Below are 21439 nucleotides of genomic sequence, written 5' to 3' on the forward strand. Positions count from 1 at the left end.
TGGGAGATTCGGCATTGACTGGAATAGCTGGGTTTGCTTGCGGGGCCATAGTTGGGCCAACCTGGAGAGACTCGGCCTGAGATATGGAAATAACTGGATCAACCGGCCCAACTATAGTCGTCGACTCAGAAATATGTTGATTTAAAAAAATCCCAGTGCCGCCCAACAATCGCTCCGAAGATGATGTATGATTATCCAAGAATGGTGAGGTTTCTGTTGAATGAGGACGCTGTGGTGGGACCGTACCAAAACAGATCGGCGGCATAGCAACAGTCCACCGGAGCTCCGGCGCCGACAGAGGATGAATAATGATGCGCTCACGGGGACTAACATCGTAACCCGCATCCTCAATAGTATCAATGCAAGATTGCGTAGCCGGATACCTATAGTCTCTACAAGCAGGATATGTCAGAAACATGGCAAAAGATAGTTTCTTTCTGGAACTAGATCTAGACTTCAAAGAGGATTTGGTTGGAGGCTTGTGCATTGCCATCATGCCAATCGTAGAACGCCACTTGGTAGGACTAACAAAAATCCATTCGGCATCACATTCTTTTCACCAAATCAAAACCACATGCTTCCAATTAGGGCCACCATGGCCCCATAGGTGGAAGAAGCACTTAAAATGCTCACAAGCAAAGGAGCGAAGGGCAAGAACGTAGAGGCCAATTTTTTTGCATTAAACATGAAAGGAGAATACCTTGTCACGTATGTTGGAAACCACGAACTCAATCCTCGATCCACCAATAGCTGCCTCTAAAGCCGCCGCCACAGAATCATCCGAGAGACAAAAATCATGCCTACTGAAAAACACGACCATGATGAAGATGCCCATGCCATCCGAAGGGTGAACCGTGACACCGCATGATTTATAGATCTCATTGGAAAAAGCCAAGCCCTTGGAGAAATCTAGGCCAAGGGTGGATCCACTGCCCTGATCCATTGAAGATGATGATCACCTTGTAGAGGGAGAGACGCCTGTCATATTTTTTTCTCCTATTTTTCTATTTTTATTTTAAAAATAGAGAGGATGAGTGGATTGGTTTGTGGATTTAGTGGCTAGGAAGGGAGATCGCCGGAGAGCCTATCGGCGAGGTGGGGGTGGGGGTGGGAGCCATGAACCCTCTAGATTCTTCAGGGCATCATTCAATTTTTCATGAGATGCGTTATTCTACTGGCACCTGTAGGTTCATACATGTGGCAGTAAATAGGTTAGATGTGCTAAATTATAAACCAGTGCACATATAGTTACAATGCTGTCATTTCGTCCTAAGTATTACTATACTTCCTAGATATCACTGCCTACTATTTTACTTCTTGCATGCTATTTTTTATGATAATGGTGTTGTTCTGATGCCACCTGTTGGTTACAATTATTGTGCTGGACTGCTTCTATGTTCTTTATGCTTAATTACACAATGACAAACTAGCTTGTGGTTCCGCTGCTTTTTGTTCGTTTTAACCTACATTTTCTTGTGCTAGCTATTACAACACTGCTCCGAGCCCCTGTTCATTACTTTTTTGTGCGTTCTTGATCTTCCCAAGTTGCATGAATAATTTGATGCTTATATTCATTATGGAGCTGCCAACCCCATCAAGCAAAATATTTTTTTTTCTTTTGGGGCTGGCACCTCAAACAAGCATAAAAATAGAGTGAAGCACGTATACTGTCGTGTAAGCACACACCCTTCTTTCATTAGTTTAGATTAACCATTGATGATCAATTCAAATGAGTGCATGTGGCTAAAATTAGTTTTACCTAAATAGAGGGGAAAGAATAAACTACAACGACTAGATTTGCAACCATGGGATGCTGACGATATCTTCAAAAAGCATTGCAACATCAACGAGGCTTCGCAACAACATATGGTAAGACAATGTGTTTTAGTACACGTGAAATGTAATGTGTGAGGGCTGCTTTCTTGGCTTGTGCCCTCAACCTGTAATCCTACAGAATTACAAATAGTTCAGTTGTCTGCTTTCTTGTATTTCTTTATTCGAATGCTTGTTTGTTACTTGTTAGGCTATACCTGAGGTGGCCAATATGTCAGCAGTGCATGCTGTACTATCGTAAACAAATGCATGCCTAATTCATTTGAATCCTTAACTTTTCCTATGAACTTCATCACAAGACTGTCTTCATAGTTTATATGAGCCCACATTGTTTAAGTGCTTTCACATATTAGTTCAACTACTTATATGCCTCGGCAACTTAAATATAGCGGTGGTACACTACCTTTCATCTTACCATTTTAATTTGTTTTCAGCTGATGTTGCTTCGAACCATGTAAATATAGCTTGCCATGCTCGGAAATAATTTGGATGCCATTTATCATGTAAGCTTACTGCATGGATCATGCGATAACTATGACTTACTTATGTCCAGCGAAAAACTTTCAGGATGCCGTTCACATTAGGACACCATGTACAACCCGATAATCTATTTGTGGAAGCAGTTCGCCATCCATGTTACCAGATGGTAGCAGTTCAGAGACAACACCGTTGGAGAGCAGTTTGAGCACAAAAATTATAGTTCTTGAGGCTCTAGTGGAGGCAAAAAGAGATGGTGTGGCTGCCATGAATGAGGTAATCTTGATCTTGATGTTGGAAATTATGAAATTAGCTACACACATTATGCAAGCAAACGAGAATTGGGGGAAGTTAGAATGTCGCATTTGAAGATGGAGGAGGTCCTGCTGCTTTTGCTATTTGAAGCCCAGGGTAATCCAAGTTCTTCTTTAGATACCAGTTGAAATTGTCATTAGATTAGTATACTTGCATGTTGTGTCATGTTTCTGAATGGATTATGTTGTAAGACCCTGATGTCTACTATGAAACTTTATTCTTGTAGACTCGTGTTGGGCCTCCAAGCGCAGAGTTTTGTAGGATAGTAGCAATTTTCCCTAAAGTGGATGACCTAAGGCTCATCAATCTATGGGAGGTGTAGGATGAAGTTGGTCTCTCTCAAACAACCCTGCAACCAAATAATAAGAAGTCTCTTGTGTCCCCAACACACCAAATACAATGGTAATTTGTATAGGTGCTCTAGTTCGGCAAAGAGATGCTGATACAAGTGCAATAATGGTAGTAGATATTGATTTTTGTGATGGCAACAATAAAAACAGCAAGGTAGCAAGTAACAAAAGTGAGAACAAACGGTATTGCAATGCTAGAAAATGAGGCCTAGGGTCCATACTTTCGCTAGTGCAATCTCTCAACAATGCTAATATAATTGGATCATATAACCATCCCTCACCGTGCGATGCAGAATCACTCCAAAGTTCCTGTCTAGCGGAGAACATAAGAAGAAATTGTTTGTAGGGTACGAAACCACCTCAAAGATATTCTTTCCGATCAATCTATCTTAGAGTTCATACTAAAATAACACCAAGCTATTCTTTCTGATCGATCTAACCAAGAGTTCGTACTAAAATAACAGCATATGATACACATCAACCAACTCTAATGTCACCTAGATACTCCAATGTCACCGCGAGTACCTGTGAGTTGATTATACGGTATGCATCAAACAATTTCAGATTCATAATGCTCAATCCAACACAAAGAATCTCAAAGAATGCCCCAATATTTCTACCGGAGAAACAAAGAAGTCACCACGACGGGTATTCATAGCAAGACATACATCAAGTGTTCTCAAATTCATAAAAGTATTCAATCTGAAAAGAACGAAATCTCAAATGGAAAACTCAATTCATAACAAGATAGAGAGGGGAAAACACCATATGATCCAACTATATTAACAAAGCCCGCGATACATCAAGATCATGACATCTCAAGAACGCGCGAGAGAGAGAGAGAGAGAGATAAAACACATAGCTACTCATACAAACCCTTAGCCCCGAGGGTGGACTACTCCCTCCTCATCATGGTGGCCGCCGGGATGACGAAGATGGCCACTGGTAATGACTTCCCCCTCCGACAGGGTGCCGAAACATGGTCTAGATTGGTTTTTCGTGGCAACAAAGGCTTGTGGCGGCGGAACTTTTGATCTAGGATTATTTCTGGGGGTTTATGTATTTATAGGATTTTTTGGCGTTGGTTTCATGCAAAGATGGGCCTCGAGGTGAGCACAACCCAATAGGGCAAGCCAGGCCCCTCTGGAGCGCCTTGGTGGGTTGTTCCCTCCTCGTGGGTCTTCTGGCCCTCCCACGAAGCTTCTAGTGCCTCTTTTGTTCCAAAAAAATCGTCAAAAAGTTTTGTTGCATTTGGAGAACTTTTATTTCTGCACAAAAAACAACACCACAGTAGTTTTGATGAAAACAACGTCAGTCCAGGTTAGTTCCATCCAAATCATACCAAAACCATATAAAATTGTTGTAAACATGGCATGAATGCTCATAAGTTATAGATACATCCGAGACGTATCAGCTTCCCCAAGCTTAATTACTACTCGTCCTCGAGTAGGTAAATGATAAAAGAAATAATTTATGAAGTGTGAATGCTAGCAAAGTGCATAAGTTTGATCAATGATAATTTCAATCACTTTTCCTAACATCATAACAACAATTCTTTCTCAAAAAACTTCTCATGTTAAAGTAGCAACCAATTCACATGTTAAGGCTCAAATAATGAATTCTCTTGAAACTCAACCTATATTCTTAGACACCAAACAATTGCAATTCAACTTATTCAACAGAGTCTAAATAAGAGCTCCACATACTCAATCATCATATAGTTTTCTATGATTTCTAGTACTCAAAGCATATTTTTAGAACAAATGGCATCCATCGACCACAGAGAAAGATAGGGGCTTAATGTTTCGCCTCCCAACTCACTTATCATAGAGATAATTGTCAACAATAATAAATCATGATCAAACATGTTTGACTGGCCATACGTGCCTAGATCTTTCCCCACCACATGATGCTTGCCAACTAGAGGATACTTGAGGTTGAAATGAGAATGCATATTATTGACTGTTGCATAGAAGTAAATACTGAAAAGTAAAGAGATAGGCCCTTTGCCGAGGGAAGCACAGGTTGTCATGCGCTTTTTATTTTTGGATGCCCAAGCTCTTAATGCAGAGGAGCATCACATTATATTGCCCCTTGTGATAACAATCTTTATTATGCAATTCATCGCTTTTATTACTTTGCCATCACAAGTTCGTACAACGCTCAATTTTCCCTTACAATAAATGATCAAACATACTTAGGAGCAATTTTTATTGCTTTATGCACCGATTACAACTTACTTGAAGGATCTTACTCAATCTATAGGTAGGTATGGTCGACACTCATGGAAAGAAACTTGGTTTAAGGGTTTTTGTATACACAGGTAGTATACCTACTTAGTATGAATTTTTGGCTAGCAAAAGATCCTAGGCAGAGACCACATGTTGGAGGGTCCATAACAATATAACTTCTATGCAAATATACGCGACCATAACTCATTATGTTGTCTTCTTTGCCCAACTTCAACTAATTTGCTCAAGTTTGAAAATAATTAATGGGTATTCACAATCGCAAAATATGCCCAAGATAATATATTTGTATGTGGAAGTTCTCTTCCTTATACTAATCATTCATGAATTGCTTGTATGCCAATATTATGATTGTCAAGCTTCAAAAGATTTCACTTTCTAAACACAATGTGAAGCTACCACTAGGAATGATATAATTTCAACTTCATGATATTCAGTTCATTCAACAATTTACTCATAGGATATAAGTGAAGCACAAGAGTAAATGACAAGGTACTCCAAAAATATATAAGGGTAGATCAAGCGAGTAGTTAAGTAAATAGGTAGCAATGTGAGGTCTATTGCTTATTTAAAAAAATCAGATATAAACAGCAAGCAAAACAAAAACTAAATGGCATTCCAAGAATATCACAACTTATGTGAAGAAGCAAAAACTTAGGCTCAACCGATACTAACCGATAGTTGTTGTTGAAGAAAGGTGGGATGCCTACCAGTGCATCCCCAAGTTTAAATGCTTGAGACTTCTTGAAATATTAGTTTGGTATGCCTTGGGCATCCCCAAGCTTGAGATTTTGTGTCTCCTTAATTCCTTTTATGTCACGGTTTCCCTAAATCTCAAAAACTTCATCCACACAAAACTCAACAAGATCTCGTGAGATAATTTATTATAAATCGATGCAAAACCTTATCATTCTCTAATGAAGAAAATCACTGAAGTTATAATATAAAATTTCATACTAAATGCCTCTATGTATTTAATACTCCTATCCTCAAATAGAATCATTAAACAAGAAAATATCTGCAAACAATGCAATCATAACAGCAATCTGTCTAAACAGGACAGTCTGTAAAGAATGCAAGAAGATTCATACTTGCCTAACTCTAAAAATTCTGAAAAATCACCACATTGTAGAAAAAAATAATTAGCTTATTGTGCAAAAAAATCATCGTTTTATCACATTCTGACCTTTGTCAAGAATTCTCACACTAGCATGCAACTTTCTATTTTCAAACAGCAACATGTAGACTTGTAAACTAAGCATGGCAAAGGCTATACTTGACATTTTTATTGAATAAAAAGATACAAAACATTATTCTAATAACATCAAGCAAATAAAAACAAAAGAAAATGACGCTCCAAGAAAAACTCGTATCATGTGACGAATGAAAATATATCTCCAAGTGAGGTTACCGATAAGTTTGAAGACGAAAGAAGGGATGCCTTCCGGGGCATCCCCAAGCTTAGTTCCTTGGATATTCCTTGAATATTATGTTGGGGTGCCTTGGGCATACCCAAGCTTAAGATCTTGTCACTCCTTATTCTCCTCATATCGATGTGTCACACAAAACTTGAAAACTTCAATCACACAAAACTTAATGGAACTTAGTGAGATGGGTTAGTATGATAAAACAAATAATTCACTTTGGTACTGTCAAACACAAGATTCATAGTTGTTCTCACACAATTCTTACTATTACTTATCATTTTATATTGAGCAATATAAGCCATAGAAACTAGAAAACAAGCAAACTATGCTTAAACTGAATCTGTCAAAAACAGAACAGCCTGTAAAGATCTGAACTTTGACCATACTTCTGCTACTCCAAAAATTCTGAAAAAATAGGACAAGGTAGGCAATTTGTATATCAAGCATTTGTAAAAAATAAGAATTTTTATATGCTCCATTGAATCTAAACAATTTTGTTACTGGAAGCAAAAAAATTTGTTTTTGCACAGAATCAAGTCAAATATCATCCACACTATCCCAAAGGCTTTGCTTGGTACTTCATTGACACAAAAGTTATAAAACATGATTACTACAGTAGATTAATCATGTGAAGACAAAAATAGTAGGGGTAAATGTTGGGTTGTCTCCCAACAAGTGCTTTTCTTTAATGCCTTTTTAGCTAGGCATGAAGATTTCAATGATGCTCACATAAAAGATAAGAATTGAAACACAAAGAGAGCATCATGAAGCATATGACTAGCACATTTAAGCCTAACCCACTTCCTATGAATAGGGATTTTGTGAGCAAACAATTCATGGGAACAAGATTCAACTAGCATTGGAAGGCAAAACAAACATAACTTCTAGATTTTCAACACATAGAGAGAAAACTTGATATTGTTGAAATATGTAGATGCATATATTCCTCTCTCATAATAAGTTTCAGTAGCATCATGAATGAATTCAACAATATAACTATCACATACAACATTCTGTTCATGATCCATAAGCAAATAAATTTTACTACTCTCCACATAAGCAAATTTATTCTTATGAATAGTAGTGGGAGCAAACTCAACAAAATAACTATCATGCGATTGAAAATTAAAATCATGATGACAAGTTTCATGGTGATCATTATTCAAAATAGCATACATGTCATCACCATAATCATCATAGATAGCAACTTTGTTGTCATAATCAATTGAAACCTCTTCTGAAATAGTGGATTCATCACTAAACAAAGTCATGACCAATCCAAGTAGACTTTCATAATTATCACAATAAGATTCAACACTCAAAAAAAGTGGGATCATTAATACCCAGAGTTGACACTCTTCCAAACCCACTTTCATCAATATAATCATCATAAATAGGAGGCATGCTTTCATCATAATAAATTGTCTCATCAAAACTTGAGGGAGTAAAAATATCATCTTCATCAAATATAGCATCCACAAGCTTGTAGCTTTGCATATCATTAGCATCATGGATAGTCAAATAATTCATACTATTAACATTGCAATCATTCTCAGCATTCAAATTTTTATGCCAAACTTTTTATTGAATTCTTCTTCTATCAATTGAGCTCAATTTTCCTTTCCATCATTTTCACAAAAGACATTATAAAGATGAACAATATGAGACCACCTAAATTCCATTTTTTTGTAGTTTTATTTTATAAACCAAACTAGTGATAAAACTAGGAACTAAAAGATTCGATTGCAAGATCGAAAGATATACCTTCAAGCACTCACCTCCCCGGCAATGGCGCCAGAAAAGAGCTTGATGTCTACTACGCAACTTTATTCTTGTAGACTCGTGTTGGGCCTCAAAGCGCAGAGTTTTGTAGGACAATAGAAATTTTCCCTCAAGTGGATGACCTAAGGTTTATCAATCCGTGGGAGGCGTAGGATGAAGATGGTCTCTCTCAAACAACCCTGCAACCAAATAATAAAAAGTCTCTTGTGTCCCCAACACACCAAATACAATGGTAATTTGCATAGGTGCACTAGTTCGGCGAAGAGATGGTGATACAAGTGAAGTAATGATAGTGGATATTATTTTTTTGATGGTAACAATAAAAAACAGCAAGATAGCAAGTAACAAAAGTGAGTAAGACGGTATTGCAATGTTTGAAAATGAGGCCTAGGGTCCGTACTTTCGCTAGTGCAATCTCTCAACAATGCTAATATAGTTGGATCATATAACCATCCCTCAACATGCGATGAAGAATCACTCCAAAGCTCCTATCTAGTGGAGAACATAAGAAGAAATTTTTTTAGGGTACAAAACCACCTCAAAGCTATTCTTTCCGATCAATCTATCCTAGAGTTCATACTAAAATTCAAGGAAATATGCCCTAGAGGCAATAATAAAGTTGTTATTTTATATTTCCTTATTCATGATGAAGGTTTTTTATTCATGCAAGAATTGTATTGATCGGAAACCTTATACGTGTGTGAATACATAAACAAACACCATGTCCCTAGTGAGCCTCTACTATACTAGCTCGTTTATCAAAGATGGTTAAGGTTTCCTAACCATTGACATGAGTTGTCATTTGATAAGACGGTCACCTCATTAGGAGAATGATGTGATGGACAAGACCCATCCATTATATTAGCATAATGATCGTTTAGTTTTATTGCTATTGCTTTCTTAATGTCAAATACATATTCCTTCGACTATGAGATTATGCAACTCCCGGATACCGGAGGAATGCCTTGTGTGATATCAAACGTCACAACATAACTGGGTGATTTTAAATATGCTCTACAGGTATCTCCGAAGATGTTTGTTGAGTTGGCATAGATCGAGATTAGGATTTGTCACTCCGAGTAACGGAGAGGTATCTCTGGGCCCTCTCGGTAATACACATCATAAGCTTGTAAGAAAATGACTAAGGAGTTAGTCACAAGGTTATGTTTATGGAACGAGTAAAGAGACTTGCCGGTAACGAGATTGAACTAGGTATGAAGATACCGACGATCGAATCTCGGGCAAGTAACATACCCATGGACAAAGGGAATTATGTATGTTGTCATAACGGTTCGACCGATAAAGATCTCCGTAGAATATGTAGGAGCCAATATGGGCATCCAGGTTCTGCTATTGGTTATTGACCGGAGAGGTTTCTCGGTCATGTCTACATAGTTCTCGAAACCGTAGGGCCCACACGCTTAACGTTCGATGACGATATTGTATTATATGAGTTATGTGATTTGGTGACCGAATGTTGTTCGGAGTCCTGGATGAGATCGCGGACATGACGAGGTGTCTCGAAATGGTCGAGAGGTAAAGATTCATATGTAGTACGATAGCATTCGGACACCGGAAGTGTTTCCGGGGTACCGGGTACTTATCGGGTCACCGGAAAGGGTTCCGGGCACCCCCACCAAAAGATATGGGCCTAATGGGCCAAGAGGGGAAACACACCAGCCACCAGGGGCTGGTGCACCCCCCATATGATCCGAACCAAAGGGAGAAGGAAAGGGGGGATTCGTCCTTCCCCTTCCCTTTCTCCCCCATCCTCTTTCCTTCCCCCTCCGGTAAATAAGAAAGGGGGTGGCCGGCCTAGGAGGAAGCCAAGTAGGATTTGGTCCTACTTGGGGCGCCTCCTGGCCTCTCCCCTCTCCCTCCCACCTATATATATGTGGAGGGCGCCCCTAGTACACACCAGACAATTTCCTAGCCTTTGCGGCGCAACCCTCCACCGTTTACACCCTCAGTCATATTTTCGTACTGCTTAGGTGAAGCCCTGCGAGGATCACTTCACCAGCACCGTCACTATGCCGTCATGCTGATGGAACTCATCTACTACCTTGATGTCTTGATGGATCAAGAAGGCGAGGGACTTCACCGAGCTAAACGTGTGCAGAACACGGAGGTGTCGTGCATTCGGTACTTGATCAGTTGAAGCATGAAGAAGTTCGACTACATCAACCACATTGAGAAACACTTCCGCTTATGGTCTACGAGGGTACGTAGACACACTCTCCCCCTCGTTGATATGCATCTCCCTGGATAGATCATTGCATGTGCATAGAAAAAAAATGTTTTCCATGCAACGTTTCCCAACAGTGGCATCATGAGCCAGGTCTATGCGTAAATGATATGCACGAGTAGAACACAAAGATTTGTGGGCGGTGATAGTCATACTGCTTACCACCAATGTCTTATATTCATTCGGCGGTATTGTGGGATGAAGCGGACCAGACCAACCTTACATGTCCACGCACATGAGACCTGTTCCACCGACAGACATGCAACTAGTTTTGCATAAAGGTGGCTGGCGGGTGTCTGTTTCTCCTACTTTAGTTCAATCGAATTTGACAGTGGCTAGTCATTGAAGAAACACCATTGTGGTTTGATGCGTAGGTAAGAACGGTTCTTGCTAGAAGCCCGTAGGAGCCACGTAAAACTTGCAACAACAAAGTAGAGGACATCTAACTTGTTTTTGCAGGGCATGTTGTGATGTGATATGGTCAAGACATGATGTGATATACGTTATTGTATGAGATGATCATGTTTTGTAAAAGTTATCAGGAACCGACAGGAGCCATCTGGTTGTCTCTTTATTGTATGAAATGCAAACGCCATGTATTGGTTTACTTTATCACTATGCGTTAGCGATAGTTGTACAGGCAATAGTTGGAGAGACGACCACGATGCAACGATGGAGATCAAGGTGTCGAGTGATACGTCTCCAACGTATCTATAATTTTTGATTGTTCCATGCTATTATATTATCTGTTTTGGATGTTTAATGGGCTTTAATATGCACTTTTATATTATTTTTGTGACTAACCTATTAACCGAAGGCCCAGTGCAAATTGCTGTTTTTTTGCCTATTTCAGTGTTTCGTTGAAAAGGAATATCAAACGAAATCCAAACGGAACGAAACCTTCGCGAGGATCTTATTTGCAACAAACGCAATCCAGGAGACTTGGAGTGGAGTTCAATAAAGAAACGAGGCGTCCACGAGGTAGGGCGGTGCGTCCCCCACCCTCGTGGGTTCCTCGTAGCTCCACCGACCTCCTTGTTTCGCCTATATATACTCGTATACCCTGAAAACATCCAAGGGAGCCACGAAACCACTTTTCCACCGCCTCAACCTTCTGTACCCATGAGATCCCATCTGGGGACCTTTTCCGGCGATCTGCCGGAGCGGGATTCAATCACGGAGGGCTTCTACATCAACACCATAGCCTCTCCGATGATGTGTGAGTAGTTTACCACAGACCTTCGGGTCCATAGTTATTAGCTAGATGATGTATTCTCTCTCTTTAGTTATCAATACAAAGTTCTCCTTGATGTTCTTGGAGATCTATTCGATGTAATTCTTTTTGCGGTGTTGTAACGCCCTGGATGTAACCTACCATATTTGTACTCCAACTCTTGCCATTTTCGGCTCTAAGTTATGATATTCCCTCGTGGTTGGGTTTTGTCTTTGTTTTTCATTTTGTCCATGTCATGCGTTGCATATCATGTCATCATGTGCATCTCATTTGCATATGTGTTCGTCTCATGCATCCGAGCATTTTCCCCGTTGTCCGTTTTGCATTCCGGCACTCCTATGTCCTCCGGCGCCCCTTTTGCCTCGTTTCGTGTGTGGGTGTTAAACATTCTCGGAATGGACCAAGACTTGCCAAGCAGCCTTGGTACACCACCGGTAGACCGCCTGTCAAGTTTCGTGCCATTTGGATTCCGTTTGATACCCCAACGGTTTACCGGGAACCGTAAAGGCCTCGTGTGTGTTGCAGCCCAACACCCCTCCAAAGTGGCCCTATAATCCATCATAACCCCCTCCATCCTCTCGGTCGTTCGATCACGATCGCGTGGCCGAAAACCGCACCTCATTTGGACTCTCCTAGCTCCCTCTACCTATAAAAAGGCGCTCCACTCCGAAATCCTCGCGCACATAAACCCTAGCCCCGCTCCTCCGCGCCGCCGGACACGTCCGCCGCCAGCCGGACAAGTCCGCCGCCCCCTCAACCAACCAGGGGCTGCCACGTGTCCACCTCGCACCCCCGTGCCGCCGGCCCGCCCGAGCCCGGTTCGGGCCCCCGAGGCCCGCACGCCGCCGTCCGCCTCCTCGCGCCTCCACGCCCGTCTCGCGCCGTCGACCACCGCCACGCCTCCACGCCCCTCTCGCCCGCCGCCGACCCGCGCCGCCGCGCACATCATCCGCCTCCTCCCGCCTCGATGTCCGCCACCGCGCCACCCTCGTTGCCGACAAGCGCTCCGGCGACCGGATCCGGGGCCGTCGTCGTCTTCCCCACCTCCGACCTCCTTCCTCGTCTCCTCCGGCGACGAACTCCGACGAGGATCCGGCGAACCTCGGGAAGAGCACGAACCCTAGATCTCTTCCAGAGGTTGACCCAAAATTTCCACTAAGTCGTTTTTATTTTACATTCTGAGCCCCTATTCATCATGTCATAACTTTGCGCTCTCTACTCCGTTTTGCATGCATGATATATCAAAATGTTCATCTGGATGTGTTCTTAATTTTGTTCCATTGTGACATCCTTGATTGATTCCATCTTGATGCCCAAATCGTGGGTGCAAGAGTGCTATAAAATGTTAGTTCCTGATTCTTATCAGATTATGAGCATTTGTCATTTTTGCCATGATTATTGTGTGCTGCATATGGGCATGAGCTCTACATGTGTTTTGGGCTATGCCATGGCATCTTTACATGGATGTATGCCATGTATTTTTGTGATCAATGTGGTGACTAGCACAAGCATGCAAAGTAGCTCTCGTGATATTGCTGATTTCAGGGACTTAGAATTTCACTAAGTAATTTCCCTGCTGTTATTTTTATGCCATGTATTCATGTTGCTACAGAGAGATCCATGCTCCTTTTGAGTATGTTCAGTAAGGATGATTTGAGCATATGGTTATGATCTATCCAACCATGCCCCGGTTTACATTTATGGAGTGCCCTAGCATGACTCAATCTTTCTCTACTTTTGCTATAAAATGTTCCTGGCAGGTTGTTTACGTGTTAATCAATTTTGCCAAGGTTGTTGTAGTTGAACCATGCATGCTATGAACTTGTTCTTGCTTTTCTTGGCTTCATGTTCATGTCTTATTGCTGGTAGTATGATTAGTTTGTCATGCAATGCCTTGTAGTGAGTGAATCGAGCTCGCAAAGAGGCCTTCGTAATTCTGTTTTTGCCATGTCCAGTTTTCTGCTAAGTCTGAATCTATTAACAAAACTTGCTATGTTTACATGGGTGCCATCATATCTTCTGATCATTTTTGGCTTATGGTCAGTAAGGGACTTTTGTTATATGCTTTGAGTAGATTCATGCCATGTCTTGCTTTGCTATGTCCTGTTCCTGTAGCATGTTGTTTTCTTGCTCTAAACATTGCTTCTTGATGTTAATTCCTGGCATGTTAGTATTTTCACCAAGTCTGTGATGCTGATATCTTTTGCACTTTCGCCATGCTTTTTTGAACCCGCTCTTTTGTGATTTAGCCGTAGCTCAGTGTTCATATTTTGTCAAGCATCTTGAGTAGATCACTGCCAGGTGCTTTGTTGCTATGTTGGAGTGCAGTAGCTTAGTTTCTTGTTGCACTCTAGATGTCATCGTGCTGTTAATCGCTGAATTGTGCCATTCTTGTTTTGCTTGCCATTTGCAAACCATGCATCCGATTCCGGTGATCTTTATATCGATTTCGACCAAAACCAACTCATCTTTCCAGCGGCGCACTTGGTTTGCCAAGTTGATGCCTGGTTCAATCTTTTCCTTCCGAAGCACGCATATGCATTGCATATCACATCCCGCATATCATGCCATGTTTTGCATCATGTTGCTTGCGCATTGCACCGTGGTTGATTGTGGTTTCCTTTGCTTGTGTTCTTGCCTTGGGTAGAGCCGGGAGACGAGTTCGTGCTCGAGGAACCCATTGAGTAGGCTTACGAGGATCAAGCTTACGTCAACTCAAAGAACTTTGCAGGCAAGATGACCATACCCTCGAAATCACTTCTATCTTTGATTGCTAGTTGATCGCTCTTTTGCTATTCTGCGATACCTACCACTTGCTATATCATGCCTCCCATATTTCCATGTTAAAACTCTAACCCACCTTGTCCTAGCAAACCATTGTATGGCTATGTTACCGCTTTGCTAAGCCCCTCTTATAGCGTTGCTAGTTGCAGGTGAAGATGGAGTTTGTTCCTTGTTGGAACATGATTATTGTTGGGATATCATTATTATATCTTGTTTATTTTAATGCACCTATTTACTTGGTAAAGGGTGGAAGGCTCGGCCTTATGCCTGGTGTTTTGTTCCACTCTTGCCGCCCTAGTTTCCATCATACCGGTGTTATGTTCCTTGATTTCGCATTCCTTATGCGGTTGGGTTACAATGGGAACCCCTTGACAGTTCGCCTTGAATAAAACTCCTCTAGCAAGGCCCAGCCTTGGTTTTACCATTTGCCACCTAAGCCTTTTTTCCCTTGGGTTTCGTGGACTCAAGGGTCATCTTTATTTTAACCCCCCTCCCCCCCGGGCCAGTGCTTCTCTAAGTGTTGGTCCAACCTGAGCGATGTCCGGCGCCCCCTGGGCAACCAGGGTCTATGCCAACCCGACGTATGGCTCATCCGGTGTGCCCTGAGAATGAGATATGTGCGACTCCTATTGGGATTTGTCGGCACATCGGGCGGCTTTGCTGGTCTTGTTTTACCATTGTCGAAATGTCTTGTAACCGGGATTCTGAGTCTGATCGGGTCGTCCTGGGAGAAGGAATATCCTTCGTTGACCGTGAGATCTTGTGATGGGCTAAGTTGGGACACCCCGGCAGGGATTTGAACTTTTGAAAGCCGTGCCTGCGGTTATGGCAGATGGGAATTTGTTAATATCCGATTGTAGAAAACCTGACAACTTAACTTAATTAAAATGAATCAACCGCGTGAGTAGTCGTGATGGTCTCTTTTCGGCGGGGTCCGGGAAAGAACACGGTCTCGTGTTATGCTTGAACGTAAGTAGTTTCAGGATCACTTCTTGATCATGATAGTTTATCAGCCATGCTTTGCTTCTCTTCTCGCTCTCATTTGCGTAAGTTAGCCACCACATATGCTAGTGTTTGCTGCAGCTCCACCTCACTACCTTTTCCTACACATAAGCTTAAATAGTCTTGATCGCGAGGGTGTGAGATTGCTGAGTCCCCGTGACTCACAGATTACTTCCAAAACCAGATGCAGGTGCCGATGATGCCAGTACCGGGGACGCGACCGAACTCAAGTGGGAGTTCGACGAGGATTCAGGACGTTACTATGTGTCTTTTCCGGAAGATCAGTAGAGGAGCCCAGTTGGGGCGATCGGGGCTCTATTGCATTAAGGGTTGTCTTTCTTTATTTGGTTCCGTAGTCGGACCTTAATTGTATCTGGATGATGTGATGCTATATTTATGTATTGTGTGAAGTGGCGATTGTAAGCCAACTCTTTATCTCTTTCTTATTCAGTACATGGGATGTGTAAAGATTACCCCTCTTGCGACATGCCTACTATGCGGCTATGCCTCTAAGTCGTGCTCTGACACGTGGGAGATATAGCCGCATCGTGGGTGTTACAAGTTGGTAATCAGAGCCTTCCCCGACTTAGGAGCCCCCTGCTTGATCGAATCGTTGGCGTTGTTGAGTCTAGAAAAATGTTTTGAGTCTTATAGGATTATATATATCGGAGAGTAGGATTCTTTTTACTCCTCAGTCCCTTCGTCGCTCTGGTGAGGCCTCATGACGTAGAGTTTTGACTCTTCTCTTCTCAAATTTTACGAAAAAATAATTTAGGATCACGCGGGTATCTTGGACTCGTTCCGATGGTTTTGTGACGAGAACATTGTTCTTGGTGCCTCCTGACATTTAGGGGTTGTGGCAGTGTCCCGGGGAGTTGAGCTCTGAGGTGTTATCGTCACAATTTTATCGTTGCAGTTCTGGAATACCTGAGTTCGCCGACATCGAAAATCTCTTTTATGCAGTTGTTGGTGAGGTAACCTCGACGCCACCCAGTACTGGGGCGGGAGTTCGGGAGTATTTCCATAACTCATATAACGGATGCTTTTCGAAGGTTGAGGTAAATGATTTCCGAAGGTTTCTTGGTTATGTGTTGAAGGATGGATACAGCTGGATGTAGGATTTGCTAGTTTTGGGTGAGATATTATGCTTCCCCGGTATCCCCAACACCTGATTGCATAACCAGAAAGTTTCAGGAGTTTCATACGTGGGAATTCTTGTAGCTCTAGTATTTCTTCCCACAGATATTTGGTTTGTGATTGGGTAATCCTTACCAATTATTTGTTCATATCCGTACCTTGTTGTTTTATTCATCTATCTCTATCTAAGTGGCTTCTCAACTTTATGGAAGTGTGATCATTTACTTTGGAATTCATTCGTTCATTCTTGTTCGGATGTTAAGGCTATATGTTGCAATTTCGATCCTTTGATTCAGCTTGAACATATATCTTTCAAGATGCTAATGGATGTCACCCTCTTCAGGATGGCTCCTCCAACGCGTCAGAATCCGGAACCTCCGCCACCACCTCCACCTCCGGAGGCATGGCAAGCTGTCATGGCTGCCACCAACGCCAACACACAGATGCTTTTGCAACTCTTACAAAAGCGCAACCAAGGAAATCAAGGCCATGGCAACAATCAAACTCAATTTGCTACCCTCAATCAGTTCCTCGCAAACTAGCCGAAGTCCTTCAGTAACTGTGTCGAGGCCACAGACGCTGACGATTGGCTCGTGGATATCTGCAAACATTTTGAGTGTAGCAATGTCAGGCCTGAGGACTTTGTCAAGTTTGCTTCGTTCCAACTCAAAGACCAAGCTGCTAAGTGGTATCAACAATACAAAGATTCCAGAGGAGGTCATGTGATTACCTGGGATGATTTCCGCCGGGACTTCAAAGCTCACCACATTCCTCAAAGTGTTGCTGAGAGTAAGCGTGAGGAGTTCCGCAATCTGAAGCAAGGCAACATGTCTGTTTACCAGTACAACATCCTGTTCCAGAGGCTCGCTCGCTTCGCCAAACAATACGTCCCTGATGAGAAGAGCATGATTTATCAATTCAGAGGTGGCATCAGAGAAGATCTGCAATTAGCTCTTGTGCTTTTTGAGCCGACCAAGTATGATGATTTCTACAACATGGCACTAAAGCAAGAAGCTGCTCAGATCAAGTGTGATGCTTCCAAGAAGAGAGTCAGGGATGCTACTCCTTCTTCTTCTTCTTCAACTCAAGTGGCAGCTAAGCAGCAAAAGTTCTGGTTGCCTCCTCCTCCTCCGTTCCGTCACCCTTATCAGTAGAACAGTAAAGGTGGCAATGGATCTTCCCACCCACCAAACCCAGGCTATCAGAACAAAGCTTCGTCTCATGCTCCAAGGTCAAGTGCTCCGTATCACCGTCCGCTCTCAAAGGTTACTTGCAACAAGTGTCAGCAGAAAGGGCACTATGCAAACAAATGCTTCAACCAGAGGCGTCTTCCGCCTCCTCCTCCTGTGAGATCTGTCAGCAATGCAGTGGTCAAGCATAATTCCAAGTCTGCAAAGGTCAACATGATGAACGCAGCTCAGGCAGAGGACTCTTCAGAAGTGATCATGGGTAATCTTCATGTTAGTGATATTCCTGCAAAAGTCCTTTTTGATACTGGTGCATCGCATTGTTTCATTTCAAGACCATTTGCATCTAAGCATGAGTTGCTTTTCCAAGATTTGCCTAGACAGTTATCAGTTGTCTCTCCGGGTAAATTCATGAGCGCAAGCTCTATGGTTCCGGATGTTTCTATCAAGATGGGCGACTATAAGTTTCTGTCCTCTCCAATTGTTCTTGGTAACTCGGATATTGATCTAATTCTCGGCATGGACTGGCTTTCTAAGCACAAGGCTCAGCTTGACCGTGCTGCTAGGCAGATTCAATTGACACACTCGTCTGAGGATGTGATCGTTTTTGCCGCTCGTGATGATACCATTCGACTGTTTTCTCTCAATGAGAAGGGTGAGTTGAATGCCATCTCTCAGATTCCAGTCGTTTGTGAATATCAAGACGTCTTTCCAGAAGAGCTTCCAGGAATGCCTCCTAACCGGGCAGTTGAATTCGTCATCGATCTTGAGCCTAGCACGGAACCTGTTTGCAAATGTCCTCACAAGCTTGGACCAGAACAGTTGAAGGAGCTGAAGAAACAACTCGATGTACAAGAGCGTATGGGTCTGATCCGACCAAGTTCTTATCCATGGGGTTGTGGTGTTCTTTTTGTCAAGAAGAAGTATGGCACGGACCGACTTTGTGTCGACTACCGTCCATTGAACAAGAAAACCATAAAGAACAAGTACCCACTTCCCAACATCAATGAGCTATTCAAACAACTCAAAGGTGCTCAAGTATTCTCCAAGCTTGACCTCCGTATGGGCTATCATCAGATTCGCATTCGTGAACAAGATATCCCCAAGACAGCATTCAGAACAAGCTATGGTTCATATGAATATAGTGCCATGTCTTTCGGCCTTGTCAATGCTCCTCCAACATTCTCTCGCATGATGAACTTCATCTTCAACCCTTACACAAATGATTTCATCTTGGTGTATCTCGATGATATTTTGGTATTTTCCAAGAACAGAGAGGATCATGCCAAGCATTTGAGATTGGTGCTGGACAAACTCAGACCATCAATTCTGTGCAAAGTTTTCAAAGTGTGAGTTTTGGCTCGACAAGGTTCTCTACCTTGGGCATATCATCTCTGCCAAGGGCATAGCTATTAATCCTGAGAAGGTGTCTGCAATTGTGAATTGGGAACCACCTCAGAATGTGAAGCAACTCCGCAGTTTCCTTGGGCTTGCAAGCTATTGTCGTAGATTCTTCGACAATTTCTCTAAGATTGAAAAGCCTCTTTCCAACCTCCTCCAGAAGCATGTGAAGTATGTCTAGACGCCTGAATGTGACGTGGCTTTCAACACCCTGAAAGAGAAGTTTGTCACAGCTCCAGTTCTGACTCCTCCTGATGAATCCAAACCATTCGAAGTTTTCTATTATGCTTCCCTTCAAGGTCTCGGTCCTGTGTTAACGCAAGAGAAGAAAGTTGTGGCCTATATCTCTCGTCAGTTGAAGCCCAACAAAAAGAACCACCCCACTCATGACCTCGAGTTGGCGGTAGTTGTCCAGTCTCTTTTAACATGGAGACATCTCTTGTTGGGAAGGAATGTGGACATCTTCACTGATCATAAGAGCCTCAAGTACATCTTCGCTCAACCCAACCTCAACCTCAGACAGACTCGTTGGGTCGAAATGATTCAAGGGTATAATCCGAGTATTGAATATACTTCAGGCAAGGCCAATGTCATTGCTGATGCTTTGAGCAGGAAGGCTTACTGCAACAGTTTGATTCTCAAGCCCTTCCAACCGGATCTTTGTGAAGCTTTCCACAATCTTAATCTCCAAGTTGTTCCTCAAGGATTTCTTGCCAACCTCCAAGTCTCTCCTACTTTGAAAGATCAAATTCGTGAGGCACAACTTCTTGATGCCATGGTGAAGAAGGTGAAGAATGGGATTGCCAAGAGCCAACCCAAGTACAAGTGCTATCGCCTTGATGACAAAGATACTCTTTTCTTTGAGGATCGAATTGTTGTTCCTAAAGGAGACCTTCGTAAAGTCATTATGTATGAGGCTCACAATTCACTTCTATCTATTCATCCTGGAAGTACAAAGATGTACCATGACATCAAGCAGTCGTATTGGTGGACTCGAATGAAGCGATAAATTGCTCAGTTCGTGAATGAATGTGATGTCTGTAGAAGAGTGAAAGAAGAACACCAAGGGCCAGCTGGTCTCCTCCAACCTCTTGCCATTCCAGAATGGAAGTTTGACCACATTGAGATGGACTTCGTGACTGGATTTCCCAAGTCCAAGCGTGGAAATGATGCTATCTTCATCGTCATCTACAAGCTTACTAAAGTGGCTCATTTTCTTCCTATCAAAGAATCTATCACATCAGCTCAGTTGGCAGAACTATATAACTCTAGGATTGTCTCCTTGCATGGCATTCCGTAGTTGATATCTTTAGATCGTGGAAGCATCTTTACTTCTAAGTTCTGGGATTCCTTCCAGAAGGCCATGGGCACCAACATTCACTTCAGCACAACCTTCCATCCTCAAACTAGTGGACAAGTTGAGCGAGTCAATCAAATTCTCGAAGATATGCTCAGGGCTTGTGTCATTTCTTTCGGTATGAAGTGGGAAGATTGTCTTCGATATGCCAAGTTCTCCTACAACAATAGCTTCCAAGCGAGTTCGGGCAAGGCCCCATTCGAGACTCTCTATCACGGAAAGTGTCGTACTCCTCTTAATTGGTCCGAGACTGGTGAACGCCAACTTCTTGGAAATGACTTAATCACAGAAGCTGAAGAAATGTGTGAAGTCATTCGTGAAAATCTCAAAGCCGCGCAATCGCGCCAGAAGAGCTACTATGATAGCAAGCATCGTGACTTGGCTTTCAAGATAGGAGACCATGTCTACCTCCGCGTCTCTCCAATTAAAGGTACTCGTCGCTTCGGTATCAAAGGGAAACTTGCCCCTAGATACATGGGTCCTTTCATGATCATTGGCAAAAGAGGCGACCTCGCCTATCAACTTGAGCTTCCATCCAACTTTGCAAATGTGCATGATGTGTTTCACGTGTCTCAGCTTCGCAAGTGTTTCAAGACTCTTGACCGCACCATCAACTTCGAAGAGATTGATCTCCAAGAAGACCTGTCTTATCATGAGAA

The sequence above is a fragment of the Triticum dicoccoides genome, chromosome 6A (assembly GCF_002162155.2).
Source record: "Triticum dicoccoides isolate Atlit2015 ecotype Zavitan chromosome 6A, WEW_v2.0, whole genome shotgun sequence".
Taxonomy (NCBI): domain Eukaryota; kingdom Viridiplantae; phylum Streptophyta; class Magnoliopsida; order Poales; family Poaceae; genus Triticum; species Triticum dicoccoides.